General features: G+C 43.0%; 1 protein-coding gene across 1 annotated transcript in view; it reads left to right on the top strand.

Annotated features, from left to right (window-relative positions):
• The first annotated feature begins 3,418 nt into the window (after positions 1-3,418).
• Positions 3,419-14,171, top strand: part of ABCA1 (ATP binding cassette subfamily A member 1) — a 126,646-nt gene continuing 115,893 nt past the window's right edge. Inside the window, exon 1 of the mRNA XM_015247208.3 lies at positions 3,419-3,712. The gene's annotated coding sequence lies outside the window, so the exon portion shown is untranslated. The remainder of the gene's footprint in view (positions 3,713-14,171) is intronic.

Raw genomic sequence — 14,171 nt, 5'->3', positions numbered from 1 at the left:
CGGGACATCTTGAAGGGAGGCAGGTTAGAAGAATGGCTTTTAAAAAGAATTATAACTCATTGATCAACTAGTAATTCAGGGGCATATATCTGTCTATAATCCAGGCTAACTTGTTGATCCCAGTGACAAACAGAACAAACACGTTGCTCAAGTCCAGAAGCAGTAATGGTTTTGAATCTTACTTACGTGTCAATAGAAATCACATTAATAAAGAAAGGAATTGTATTGGTCCAATTAAATTGAATTTGTAGGTATTGAAAGCCTATGCAATACATGTTTTAGTCCACAAAAAATGGTGATTCCTTGTATTTTTTTATTTGAACATCTATAGCTTAAGAATTTGTTTCTGTGTCTAATCATGTATTCGAATGAAACTGACTCAAATATGAACTGTAGGTCCTTTTATTTCTCCTTATATGAAAGAAGGATTACCTATTTTTTTCTTTAATTTTGGAGCACCTGTCATTCTCCAGAAATTTTCCAAAAAACCAGCTATTAAGTCTACTTAATTGTAACAAATTCTGCTTGAGAAGTTATTTTTAGAATACTTTGTTTTATTCTTCATTGACTTCCTGCAATACTCTTACTGTTTCAGCGTTTCCAGGAACCAAACAGTATGGCGTGCATACCAACCAAAAACACAAGTGTGGTGAAAATCACTTACATTTTAAACAAAGTGTATATGTACATTTATGTAGACCAGTGAACAGATATTATGTATCAAAGCAATTTCCAAGCAAAGCCTTTTAGATAATCCCTAATTTAAAAGTCTCAAAAGAATGATAATTCCTAGCTCCATGACATCTAGCAGGGTCTCCAAGGCCGCAGCTGCCTGAAGGACAATTCTGTATTTAGAAGGTGCCAGGGTCATCTCAGAATAGGACTTCAGACATCCAGGCTGTGTTGACAGAACCAGCCTCCCCGCAGCAACAAAGAAGAGCCATTCTACTTGTTTGAAAGGGTCCCCTAAGGTAGGGAGCTGGAGTTTTGGTGTTGGTGTTAGCAGGAACTCAAGGACTTACAGGAAAGCTCACTGAAGCATATTCAGGAACAAGTCAACCTGTGACATTCAAGGGAGAGAATTCACATTTGCAGACTTTCTCATGGGACGCATTCTCTTAGGCCTCTAACTTTCGGAATTCAGTATTTTTGTCATACCAACCTGTCATACTTGCAAAGTATATGCAGACTTATGTCCTTGTGTTCCTTGGTCAAATCACTCTTTGGGGGCTTGGACTCTTTCGTTGGTAGAAATCAATGTGACTAATTAACATTTCAAACTTTACAGTGTGTTTATGTTTTCACTGCAGAGCTGAGAAGATTCTTGATACCACCAGTTGTTCTTAGTTAAAAATGATCAAGTTTGGCTTTGGGGCCATAGAGTTATGTATTTAGAATCAATGGTTGTCCTCTGTCTGGGGCTTTCATCTCCTCCTGGGCTCACCTCCTTTCCCCAACATCCTATCTTTGTCTCATTCGTACAGGGCTTTCAGTCACTCATTACGCAGGAGAGCAATCTAAGGGACTATTTTAATAGGAATGCTCTTGGGGACTGTAGCTTTCAGTTCCAAAAAGAATGATTTTGGTGATGGGATTCTAAGCACTGTGATTGGTGGGTGGTGGGGTGGGACAGAGGACGGAGAGTCAGAGACTCATTCCCCCAAATCACACTTGGAATGGTCACACCTCTTCCAGTAGCTTTCCTTTATATTAGAGGCTCAGAGAGATTACTTTGAATTCTTTGCTAGACTTGGAGTTGTAACATTTTGGCATGGGAAAACCTGTCCAAGTGATGTCTTACCTGAACATGACTTAATAGTCAGCTACTAACACCCTCTTTGTTTACACTGCTGTTACTCCCAGGAGCTCAAATGAACAAAATTCACTTTCAGAAAGCCCTGTGAGGCAGGGAGAGCATATATAGTCTATTTTTACCAATGAAGAAATGGAGGCAGAAGGTTGGGGATCATGTTCAGTCAAATCTGACCCCAGCACCCAGTCTCTTAGGCAGGGCTGTCCTTTGATTTAGGCAAGGGGGGTTCTTCTCCTGTGTCCTGGGCTTCAGAAGGCTTGGCTCTGGCCTGCCTCAAATTCCATCTCTTCCTAAGGGTGAGCAGTCAACAGGACCAAGGGGCTATGCCACCAGAGTTATGAGTAGCCAGGACCTCAGAATTCCATGCCCTAAGTTCCCGAAATGCACTTCCAGGGCCTGCATGGGCCTCCTCACTGGATCGGTCCTAAGTGTCGACAGAGCTACTGACAAGTGGTTCTGGGCTCAGACTGTAGCCTTCACGGTAGTGTGGAGGGGGCCGGTGCAGCAGGGGGCCTACATGCACACAGAGGTTCTTCTGGAATAGAATGGAGCTGGGGGTGGGGATAGTAGTGGTCTGGTGTTGGCTCTCCTACTCCACCACTTTCTTGCCAAAACTCAAGTCAAAGCGTGAGGAGTCTGAATGTGAACCTGTCCTTCCGGTTTGCTCCAAAGGTATCTCAAGGTTGGAGGCACTTATTTTACAGTTTATTGGCTTGATTTATGAGTTAAATATTTAGACTTAAAGTATGTGGGCCTCCATTTGTACACTTGCTTCTGTTCCTCATACATTATGGGCCATCTTGCTCCTGACTGTCAAAGCCAGAGCTAGAGAAAGAAGTTGGAGAACTGAAATGTTTATGCAATTTTACACCATCTCCTTTATGCGATTTAGCTGCACTTCGCGAATCTGTAGAAACAAAAATAGAAGCCATGTATATTTATCTATCACTGGGATGCTGACCAATATGATGAAACTAAAAAGGTCCACATTGTTCCGTCTTTTGTGGTCTCTTTCCTCCCCCCAGTTTGCCAAGACAAGGAACAAGACGCTTTTCAGGGGTCCTCCCAGGGACCTAGGAGGCCCAGGCTGGGAGGCAATAAGTCACCTTTTGATTTCCAAATTCAGGGTTTGTGGTTGAAAACAAAACCAGCCGGTTATCCAGACAACTGTCCACCTTCTCCCACATCCTGGGCATTTGAAAGGGAAAAAAGACGAAAGAGTTGACGTCCTGAGGGTTTTCAGTCTCGCGTTCTCCGTCCCTGCACCCCCTCCCAGTCCCTCCAACTGAGTAAAGGAACAAAGGAAACAAAAATTGCTGGAAGCACCAGTTTAGTGGAAGCGATTTCCACCGGTGCTGTTGGCTGCCCGGAAGGAGGGTGAGGCAGTTTGGCGGGCGCAGCCCCACGCCACGCGTTTTGCTGTGGTCCTGGGCCGCCGGCCGGGCGGGGGCAGGGCGCTCCCCGACCTGCGCCCTCCCGCCCCAGCCCTGCTCGCGCGGCCGGACGTCGCCCGTTTAAGAGGCGGGGCGAGACTCCACGTGCTTTCTGCTGAGTGACTGAACTACATAAACAGAGGCCGGGAAAGGGGGCGGGGAAGAAGGGAGAGAACAGGCTTTGACCGATAGTAACCTCTGCGCTCGGCGCGGCCGAATCTATAAAAGGAACTAGTCGCGGCAAAACCCCGGTAATTCCGAGGAAGAGTGAGTGCGGCCAGGGCCGGCAGAGCCGCGCCAACACCTCTCTCCCAGGGCGCAGGTGGTCAGGGAAGGGGGCACCGCGCGACCAGTGTCACCACAGACAATTTCTCCGGGCGCTTTGTTCCTTTTTCTCCTACTTTGACCCCGAAGGATTTTTCTAGGGGTGGGGGAAGAGAGACGCAAACAAGAAAGTGGAAAACAGGTAAGAGGCGATCCAGTGGCTTGGGGTTATTGTTTTGCTTCGGGGCCGAGAGGACTTTGGGGAGCGCTGGGTTTCGGGATCTGGAGTCCGAACTCCCATCTCCTCGCCTCCTGCAGTGCAAATGGGGCGGCGGGCGGCGTAAATGGGGGAAGGACGTCCTAGGACGAGCTCTGGCGACCCGGAGACGGCACCGCTGCGCTCGGTGCTTGCCCGGCTGTGGAGCCCCGGGAGCATCTCTGGGCGCGGAGACCTGGGCGCAGTACCTGGGGCGCAGTGGACTCGGGGGCTTCTGGTGGTGCTGGGCGCGCTGCTGTCGGAGTGGGGAGAGTGGCAGGTCTGGCACTGAGCTCTTCCCTTTGTTCGGAAGCGCCTGAGCCGGCTGGAAACCTCTGTGCCTGCGGGTCGGCCGGCGCCCACCGGCACGAATGCCAGCCGTTGGTTCCCACTTCGTTCTTAAGGAGCTGGTCTGAGTTGGGCTCTGACCTGGGGATCGGACCCGTGCGCCCCCGGACTGAAGCGACGCGTTTTTGTTCCTCAAGAACTCGACTGGGATGTGTCCCAAACCGGGTCCTTGGGCTATTGCTCATTTGAGGCCTCAGGGGTTTGTTTGACCTGAGGTCGTGCCCCACGGTCTTCAGGCGCTCCCCGGAGCTGATATCCCTGGCGCAGCGGGAGGACGAGTTTTGTTTCTTTACAAAACGTTAGACTTAGAAGGAGAGCCTGGGGAACCTGGAGCCGAGGTGCCCAATCCTCCGCCCCCCATCTTCCTGCCCTTTGCTGCTTGTCTCTTGGGGCAGCCTCAGGCCGGGCACGGATGGGGAAGCTGGGGCGAGATGGTGCAGCGGAATGACCGAGAGTAACCCCTGCGGGCGGTGCAGAACTCGGAGCTCCGCCGCCGGGCTGGGCTCCGCGGTGGGGGGAGGGAAGGCTGGGCGCCGGCTGCCGGTGGCCACGGGGGGACTGGCCCACAGCGCCTCCTGGCCGGGTGGCCTGGGAATCGTCCCTTTGGCCGAAGTGGGGCCGGGCTCTACAAGGCTTTGTCGCTCGCAGGATCCAACCGAGATCCGGTGAAGACGGATGGTTGCAGACTGGGAGGAAACCTGGGGCATCAGGCAAAAGCTTTTCTGTTTTGCTGTTGTTACAAAGGTTCCCAACTCCCAGAGCGTTGCTAAATGGAAGGTTCTTGGGGCTTGGGCCAGTACTAGGGTTGTGTGTAGATGCCTCTTTTAAAACACTCATCAGAAAGACGGAAATAAACAAGATAAAAGGAAAAAAAGCAGAGAGAGACACACACACAAAGACAGAGACACACAGAGAGCGAGAGAAGGGAGAAAGAGAAAGAAAGAACAGGAAAAGAAAGGGAGGGAGGGAGGAAGGAAGGAAGGAAGGAAGGAATTTGGCACTGGAAATAATTGGCTTGTATTTTTTGTGGCATTGATATCATCTTTTAAAACCAAGACTTTTCAGTGACACCGCACAAGGTGAGTGGGTGATATATACACTCGTGTGATAGAAGACAAATTTGGTATTTTGAAAATTTCCTTTCTGATAAATATTAGAAAGTCACTTTCTAAGGTCTGATACCTACCTCCCCGCAAAGAACACCTCACAAAATTTTCCAAATTCAAAAGTTTATTTTGGGACCCAAACCTGAGTTTTGATCTTCTCATACAAACTTTAAGTCCCAGCTAAAAAAAGTGCTTAATTTCTCATCTCAACTTTTATTTCAGTCCATTTTCCTCATATCTACCACAAAAATAATGGAGGCTTTCTGTTGTTTATAGCTTGAGACACTTCTCCCAAGTCAAAGAAAGTGTGAAAGTATGGAGAAGGTTCTAGAGTAGAACCTCTTCAGATGGTACAGAAATTTTCAAGTACCAAGTTTCCATTTGTCAGTCTGTCACCCAAGTGCTCCTATAAAGAATTAAATTAATTCATGATAGAGTTTTCGGAAAACATTGCATACACAAACAAATTGGTATTTACTGGAGAAAAAGCAGGAGAATCAGAGTTATAAGCCTGATGACCACAGTCCATTTAAGGGGTAAGACTTGCTATTGTAGTCAGAATAATTCATAAGCCCGCTTGCAGGGACGAGCCTGGTGTTCCAGAATGATGTAACTGATTGTGAAGGGGACACCTGTGATATGCTGTCTCCCCTCCAGATAAGCATTTGAAATCTCACCTCTTATAAATGTTCAGTTTACATCTAAATAGAGGCCTGGAATAGACCCTGGGCACATTTTGGCTTAGGGCGTATTTATAGTTCATGTGAGACAGTGATTAGTCTTGGATTGGAAAAGGGTGATTAGAGCTTGGTTGTTTTCAGCCTCTGCTCTAGGAAGTCTTAATGCTTACATGATTAAACATGAATGAAACCGAATGAAACTCAGCAACAAAGCTTTTTATTATCTTCTGTAGTATTTACCTTACATGGAGAGAAGTTGGAGTATTTTTCTTTTTGGGATCTTCCCTTTCATAATCCAAGTTGCTTATGCTGTATTCATAGTGATTGTAAATTGTTAATATCTTTGCTATTTCAATTTTTAGCTCTTAAAATAATTAAATGGATTTTAGACTCTTTAATCATGAACCTCTTGGGAATATAGAAAATATCAATGGCTGTGTGGCTTTTGCATTTCTAAAATACTGTCAAATCCAAATGCATTTTTATTTGCAATCTAGATATTAAAGAAGTAATGCAAGTATAATGTTCCTTATGGTCAATTACCTCAGTATCAAATTTTAAAGATCTTCTTGGGAGGGTAAAGCAAGGGCTTAGCATGCACAAGGTCCTGGGTTCAATCCCCAGTGCCTCCATTAAATAAATAAACAAACCTAATCACCTACCCCCCAAAAAAAGTTGGACCAAAAAAAAAATCTTCCTGATAATTTATTTTAATTTAATGATTCTCGGAGAGAGCCTACACTAAAAACTGAAACCCTCTCCATACCTGCATGTGGAAATAATTGTAAGTGCCCAAATTGCTGCAGTATTTCTTTAGTAGACACTATTAAATAGCACTGTGTGCCAAATACTAGTCCAAATGCTTTTCAGATATTAATTTAATCTTTACAACAAACCCATTTATTGTCCCTGTTTTGCACATTAAGAAGCAGGTTAACTAACATGTCCTGGGCCACATACCTTGAAGGCGGCAGTGCTAAGATTTGAACCTGCCAGCCGGCCCCAGAGTTCTCTGACTCGCACTCTAAGCAGTGAGGTGGTGCAGTTTCAGCTGCTGTGAGCGGAGGACTTTCCGGGGTTTCTCACTATGTTCTCATACAGTCGTCTGCTCTAGCCCTTATCAGAATCTACAGCCTGTATCAAATCTCCCTTGTTGCTCTGAGTGGACCAGCCAAATTCTCTTCAGCTTGTTGGGACATTTGTTGCCACGGGCTTGCAACACCATGGAAAGGACAGACAATAAAATTTACTCATCTCTAATTCTTTACTTGGTTTAAAATGAAAAATTTACTATTGTTTTAGTCAAATATTTGTGAGTAGGTCTATGATCTCACAATGTTTTCCTGTATGATACCTAGAAAATGGAATAATAGAGGATTTGGCTTTAAAAGTATAAGGAACAAAAGAAAAAGAGAAAAGAACTATTAGGTTAGCTGTCAATCCTAACTTTGGCGAATGCTTAAAAATTGGTTATAATACGATTTCTGCTTATTCTATCCCTAATTATGTCATGGACCTTCTGAAATAAGCTATTTCTCTGTTACTGCCATTACTGTCTAGGTATCAGACATCAGATTTAGCTTTTTTTTTCGGCATCCTTCTCTGAAAGTAAATGCAGTTTCAGAGTCTGCCTAAAAGTGAAATAAGATGGGAAACTCTTTTCATACTAAATTGATGTAGCACATTAGAAATAAACTCTTAAAAACATTTCTTCTTGGAAGAAAGTTACATGTATTGTTGCTCTACTGTATGCTGGGTGTTGTTTTAAGCATTTACATGTAATCAGTTCATTCTCACGAGAACCACATGAGGTGGGTTCTGTTATCACCTTCATTTTACAGACGGCGAAATGGAAGTATAGACAAAGTTAAGTAGCCTGATCATGGAATTTTTAAGTAAGTAACAGAGCTGAGTTTGCATCCCAGGCAGTTAGTTTGGTTCCCATGAAAATACCAACATCAGGGTAAGGACTTTATTAAAAAGTCAGTTTTGACAAATGAAATACTAGCAAAAGGCAAAGAGAGTGAGTCTCCCTTTTCATTTAGATGCTTTCACCTGAAGATAGTTCCCTGGATAGGTAACCAGCATAGATGTTGTTAGACAGGTACATTTTAGAAATATTTGAAGCCAGAGAAAGCAAATCTCGTATGTAAAATTGCTTTCAGATGGAGCCTTCGGTTACCTTGCATTCTGCTGAGACGAGAAACCATATTAAAGGAAAGAGCATTTACTCCGAGGCACAGCAGACTTGGTTCCTAAAACAAAATCAAGTGTGAAATCCTGCCTTTTTCCATTTTGAAAATCTCCTTTAAGACCTCATTTGAATGCCATCCTTCTCATAAGCTCTCCTGGATTCACACCTTCCTGCCAACACTGAGTTAAAATTAATTATCCGCTTCTTTTTTGCTCCTATAGGATTGGCTCCCACAGCTGTATTCATGCCATGTGTTTGTATTTTTTGTTACAGTTAACATTTATTTGTCTTCTTCTTGAGTGTATGCCTTTCCAGGAGGAGTCTTTGAGTCATTCTCCCAGTCCTTAAGTCACCCGCCCTGCTATGGAAGAGGGCTCAGTGAATGCTGACTCAAACAAATCAGAAAGAATGGGAAACTAATGTTTGTTTCCTGTATTCTGAAAGATGAATTAGAATGATGGGATAACCACAGAAAAGCATTAGAAGCAGAATTATATGATAAGTAACTGTAGTTTATGTTAGGTTTATGATAGATTGAGAAATATTAGTATGTAAAGTTATTTAGGCCAGTTTACTTTTTGTAGAACAAACAATTCTGACTCCACTCAGTTTCGTTTCTCTTTTTGAAACAGCTGTGATTTGAGAAAATGCTGTAGGCTGTGACATTTCACACTTAAGTACTTTTATTTGCACATGAATTTATTTTTTAAAATAAGAATGAGATAATTCACTAATTTAGAATTTAAATCCTTAAAAAACCAAAATAACCTTTTATGTATAGGATCTATTTTTTTTTCATTCTTTGTGTGTATGTGTGTGTGTATTTGTTTAGAATTACAGCATTTTCTATGCCAAATCCAACTTCCAAGAAGCATTTGGAAGTTAAACAATTTTCTTTGGCTAGTCTTGAAGTCAAGATGTTTTATGATAACTGGTGTTCTCTCTCTCTCTTTTGTTTTTCTTTTTCAACTGGAGGTACTGGGAATGGAACCAAATACCTCAAGCATGCTCATCATGCATTCTACTAACTAAGCTACACTCCCGCCTGATAACTGGTGTTTAGTATGGGACACTTCCTAGGAAGAGTTTTGTATATATAAAACCAATCAGTGATTATCATTTATTGGGAGAGGATTTTTGACTACTTGGAGAATATGATGAAAGCTATGGACTGTCTCATCAGAAAAAAAATATACATAAGCATGTAAACTTCAAATTTTACATATAATTATATACAATTTGACATGTGATTATAGTCTACACATAATTCCAGAAACCTACTAGAAGTCATGTGACCCTGGGCAAGTCGTTTTACTTTTCTGAGATTTAGTTTCTTGTTGATGAAATGAAAGAGGCTGAATGACATGACTTTTAAAGAGCCCTTCAAGCTTTTATATCCTCTCACCCTAGGTCTGTATTTAGGAAAGAGGGTAATTCTTTGATGGACGCTGCCTAGAGATGTGTCCTGAGGGACAGGCTCAGCATTCGTGTAATAGATCATGTGGATTTTGAGAGGTAGAGTGGAAACACCCAGGGTCTGCATAAGAGCCTTCTGTTGAGAGTGATGATGGAAGAAATGAAGATGATGGGAGGAGAGGAAGGAGGAAGAGAGAGAGGTGATGGAATTACCTGTTTATCTGCATTGGGTGGACGAAGACTTGAATCATAGAACCAGAGGGGGAGTTTCATCTGAAATGGAAAGGTTGGAGGGTTGGTTTATCTCAATAAATTTCAACGGAGCAAACATGCTTTAGTGAGACACAATGAGACATTGTTCTCGGCTCTGACTCACCATCTGGAGAATTTCTCTGAAATAAAATATTCATTTTGACCCTCCATCCTGGACATCTCCATTTTGGGGTATAGGTTTTGCTCTGTATGTTATAATTCTGTTAAGCCCATATGTGATAGAAAAAAGGCTAACTGACTTTTAAGACTCATTCATCCTCTAAGAAAGGAAAAGAATTTGACTGACCTTATAAGGATATTTCTAAGTATCTCAGAAAACTCTCATTGGAGGTAGGTGTCCAAGACACAGAGTTGTCAAAAGCATTGCCCTGAATTTGTTGTTTCAGAGATTATAACAGATTAGGACTCGACGAAAGAAGGGAAAAAAGGAGGAAGAAATTTCAGAATTGGGGTGGGCTGGACAGGAGGGAGGAACTGCTAAGAAATTGTCTGGGTTTCACAACCGTATTTACACTTGCTTCACAACATTTCTGTAGGATGCCTGGCTGGGAATAATTGTTTTTGCCAAGAGTCAAACCAGGATTGTTTTCTCAAAGAAGCAAATCCCCAAGGGGATGACAGCCTGAATTCGATTGGATCTGGTATTTAGATGATCCAAGTTTGACATAAAAGCAACACTGAAAAAGCTGCAGCTTTCCTTGGAAAGGCAGAGAAAGTGAAGGCCCAGAATGATGAGTTTAGATTGATCTGTAGACTCTTTTCCACTCCCAGATGCAGAGATTGGGATGGAAGTGACAGTTTACCTTAGCTGGGGTGAGGTGTGATTTCTGGTACTGGAAGAAGGATGGAAGAGGAATATGTAATATTTTTTAAATATGTATATATGTGCATGTTTATGTATCTCTCTCTCTCTACACACACACACACACACACATATATATCTGTCTATGGCTAATGTACAAAAACACCATTAAACTGAAATCCATTTCTTCAGCAAACATTTTTCAAACACCATGTAAAGTACTAGGGGCTGCACAGATGTTAAAAGACTTTTAAGTTTCTGCTGCCACCATGATGATCTTTAGCTTGGCATGCGGGGCTTTTTGAAATAAGACTGACCATTTTGACAGCTTTGTCCTGGAGTGAGTAAGAGGCGTACTCAGATTCTCCCCAGTGATTAGCACATCGTCTAGCGCAGGAACTATTTGTTAACGGACTTTCCTGCTATGCTTTTCCTCTTTTCTCTGATTTCTACTTGAAGAACCCCTTCCTGCTACTGTTTGGCTCCTCATCGTTCTGGGATCTCACATCCGTCCTTTGTGGTTGGCTTTTGTTTGCACGGTGCCCTTTAGTCTTACACCTCACTGACTGAAGTTTTACCCATCGAGCGTGGGTGGACGAGCACAGCCCAGGCTGGTCCTTCCCCCTGTTACCTGGTTTAGTCCTCGCGGTTACCCTGAGATAGGTGGCGTGTAAACCATTCAAGTTATTTCAACTGACTTACACTTTTGTAATCATCAATACATATATTTTAAAAAGTTAACCTTGCACTGGTCCTCTACATTGAAAACTGATAATCCGTTGTCTCAAATAAAAGGTAATTTTTTAAACAATTTTTTTAAACAGCCTATAAAATAAACTTGCTTTGTGAAGGCACTAGCTGACTTTGAGACTTGCTCTCACTTTGTTAAAAAAGGAAAATTAGCATATGTTAAAGAGGCGTCGAAGAGAAAACCAAACAATTCCCCTTGATATAATACAGTTTTTTAAAGGCTAAAGAAGAGGTGAATGAAAATGAATAATATATGCATGTACATGTATGACTGAAACATTATGCTGTACACCAGAAATTGACACATTGTAAACTGACTGTACTTAAATTAAAAAAATAAAAAAGAATTGCTGAAAAGAACATTTTCTCATTGTGTGATTGTTGTATACTGTGTCCATCCCCTAAAGTCCTCTAAGTTCTTGTGTAACTTTCCCGCATTTGGGGAAACACTGAGGTTGCCCTATTTTTCAGGTGGTGCACCTGATACAGAGACTAGTTAAATAACTTGTTCGCGGTTCATCTATTTCGGTAACTGCAGGGCCAGGGATTCGAGCTCAGGTCTGATATCCAAGCTCCAGGCAGTGTTCTTCGAACTTAGTAGATCTACTCCAGTCTTTGTTTCCTGCTCTGTGGCTCACAGGGGTAGGATGGCTTACCTGAATTCACTCCCCAGCTGTCATGAACTGGAACTTAAAATCTCAGCTTCTTGACTTTTTAATCCAGGCTTCTCACTACTGCCCCAGAATTTAGGGTAATATTTACAGTGTCCTTTTGGGAGAGAAAAAAAAATTGTGTTCATAAAAGTCTATCCTTTCAGCTTACAATGGATACTGAATCTTTGACTGGCCTCGGTTATTTATTCTGTCTGTTGGTCCAATTTGAATCTTAATGGGTTTTTCAATCGGATTTTTTTTTCCCTCTCTCAAAAATTGCTCTTGGGTTGTAAGTTCGAATCAGAAGGAAACCTCCACAGAAGTCCTAAAGGTTGAGTCTTTCCTGAGGACTGTTTCCTTTATGCAAAAGTACAAAACCTTTTGCTAATTTTGGCTGTTTAGGATTAATTGTGATTAAAGATAGGTTTTTTGTTTGTTTTTACTTTAAATGATTGTGTTAATTATAGTAAGGACCTTGAGTTCAAGATAAAGAAAGCCTTTGGTCAAGCAGTGTTTATTCAGTCATCAGTCCTTTTGCAAGATTTGCAAATTTAGTGGCATTAGTCCCACTTTACAGTTTCTAACTCCAGTCCTATTTCACATGCTCATGAGGCTTTCTCCTCTGCGGAGCACATGGAGGGCTGTCTGACACTTGGTTCCAGTGGCCTCCATTAAGGGAGCAGATGTGCCCCTGGAGGCTGCAGAGACCAGCAAGGCACTCTGTCCTTACGCAGAGCTCCACTGGGGACTTGGTGCTCCCTTGGTGTAGACACTTAGCACATGGTCACTTGGGAGATGAGAGTGTGTGCATTTTTAAATGCCACTATAAATCACAGTTGAAAAGAGGCCAGCAGGGGTTCCACCCAATAGTTTAGTTTCATCTTTCCTTGAGCACTTTTTTTTTTTAATCTGGCACATAAAATGTTTGATTTGTGAAGATCTTAATGACAGTAGCTCTTTCTGGAAGAAATACTCAGAATCTTGATAATATGGGAATAGTACAAATCAATTTCTTCTGGGAAGATCCTCCCAGACCTCAAATAATGGAGTTCATGTTGCCAGTATTTTTTTGAAAAGGGGTAACATCGTTCATTTTTTGTTTTTCAGAATCACACATCCGTGAATTTAAACTTGTGATCTTATTCCTCTTTCTTAATTCAGCGAGGCAGCTAGCCAGCAGAGGGGTTTGTTTTGGTTGTTACAGAGAAGGAGTTCAGTTATGAAGTTCAGTTACGAAGCGGGGCTTAGACCCTGTGCCTCTGTGCCTACCCTGGAACCCCTACCAGGTCCTCACTACCTAGCCCTCTGGTCCTAACCAGGCTGTGGGAGTGGAGGCAGTGCAGACAATGACCTGTGCCCGCACTGCCTCAAGAGCTGGCTGGGGAGAGAGGACGTTCTGGAGAAGGTGGCTGGGTTTGGTCACATACATTGTGAGCTGAAACTGGACAAGAGCCTGGAGATGAAATAACTTGTTTTGGCAGAGGTAAAGGGACTAAAGTGTTGCGGTGGAAAAATTGTATCCAGGTGTCGGTATGCTTCATTGAGTGAGTTCTTGACTTGAGCCATGGGTTTAGAGCTCAAGGCTTCTGACCAGTGCTGCCAGTCTTGGATTCAGGGTTGAACTCCTAGGGGAGGTGTTCTTGTTAGCTGGCATGTTTTCAGGGCTCCTAGAGCCTCAGTCTGGCAAATCACAGATTCTCCTTTGCTCACATGAAGTTAGTGAAAATGAACGTCCTTCCAAACAAATTAGAGTGGCTTTGAGGAAAACCAAATTAAAGGCACTCCTGTTTCACTCGTGTTTCTTTCAACACAGCTGGAAATTTTGTTATGGTTTCAGGCTATATGAACCTGTATTTTCAATGACGTTTTGATTTGTTACCATAGTGAATCTGCTTTACCTAATTTTTGTCATCTCTGAGAGCTGACTTCAGGGGCCTTCATTCCACACATGTTTATGAGCACCGAGTCATCCTGGGCCCTGGGCTCAATGTGGCGGAGGATAGGAAGATGTTGAGACATGGTAACTTGCTGCACCCAGCTTACAATTTAGCAGGGATCGCCAGAGCAGTTGGTACACTGGAGAAGATTGGAGGGAAACCTGAAGGGATGGAGGGATTGTAAGGTCCAGGTTGCAAATAGGTAACTGACCCAGAGGCTGGAGAAGTGGAGTGGAGAAGAAAACT

The sequence above is a fragment of the Vicugna pacos genome, chromosome 4 (assembly GCF_048564905.1).
Source record: "Vicugna pacos chromosome 4, VicPac4, whole genome shotgun sequence".
NCBI lineage: Eukaryota > Metazoa > Chordata > Mammalia > Artiodactyla > Camelidae > Vicugna > Vicugna pacos.
Note: the sequence above shows the minus strand (reverse complement) of the source record. Positions and strands in the feature narration are given on the sequence as shown.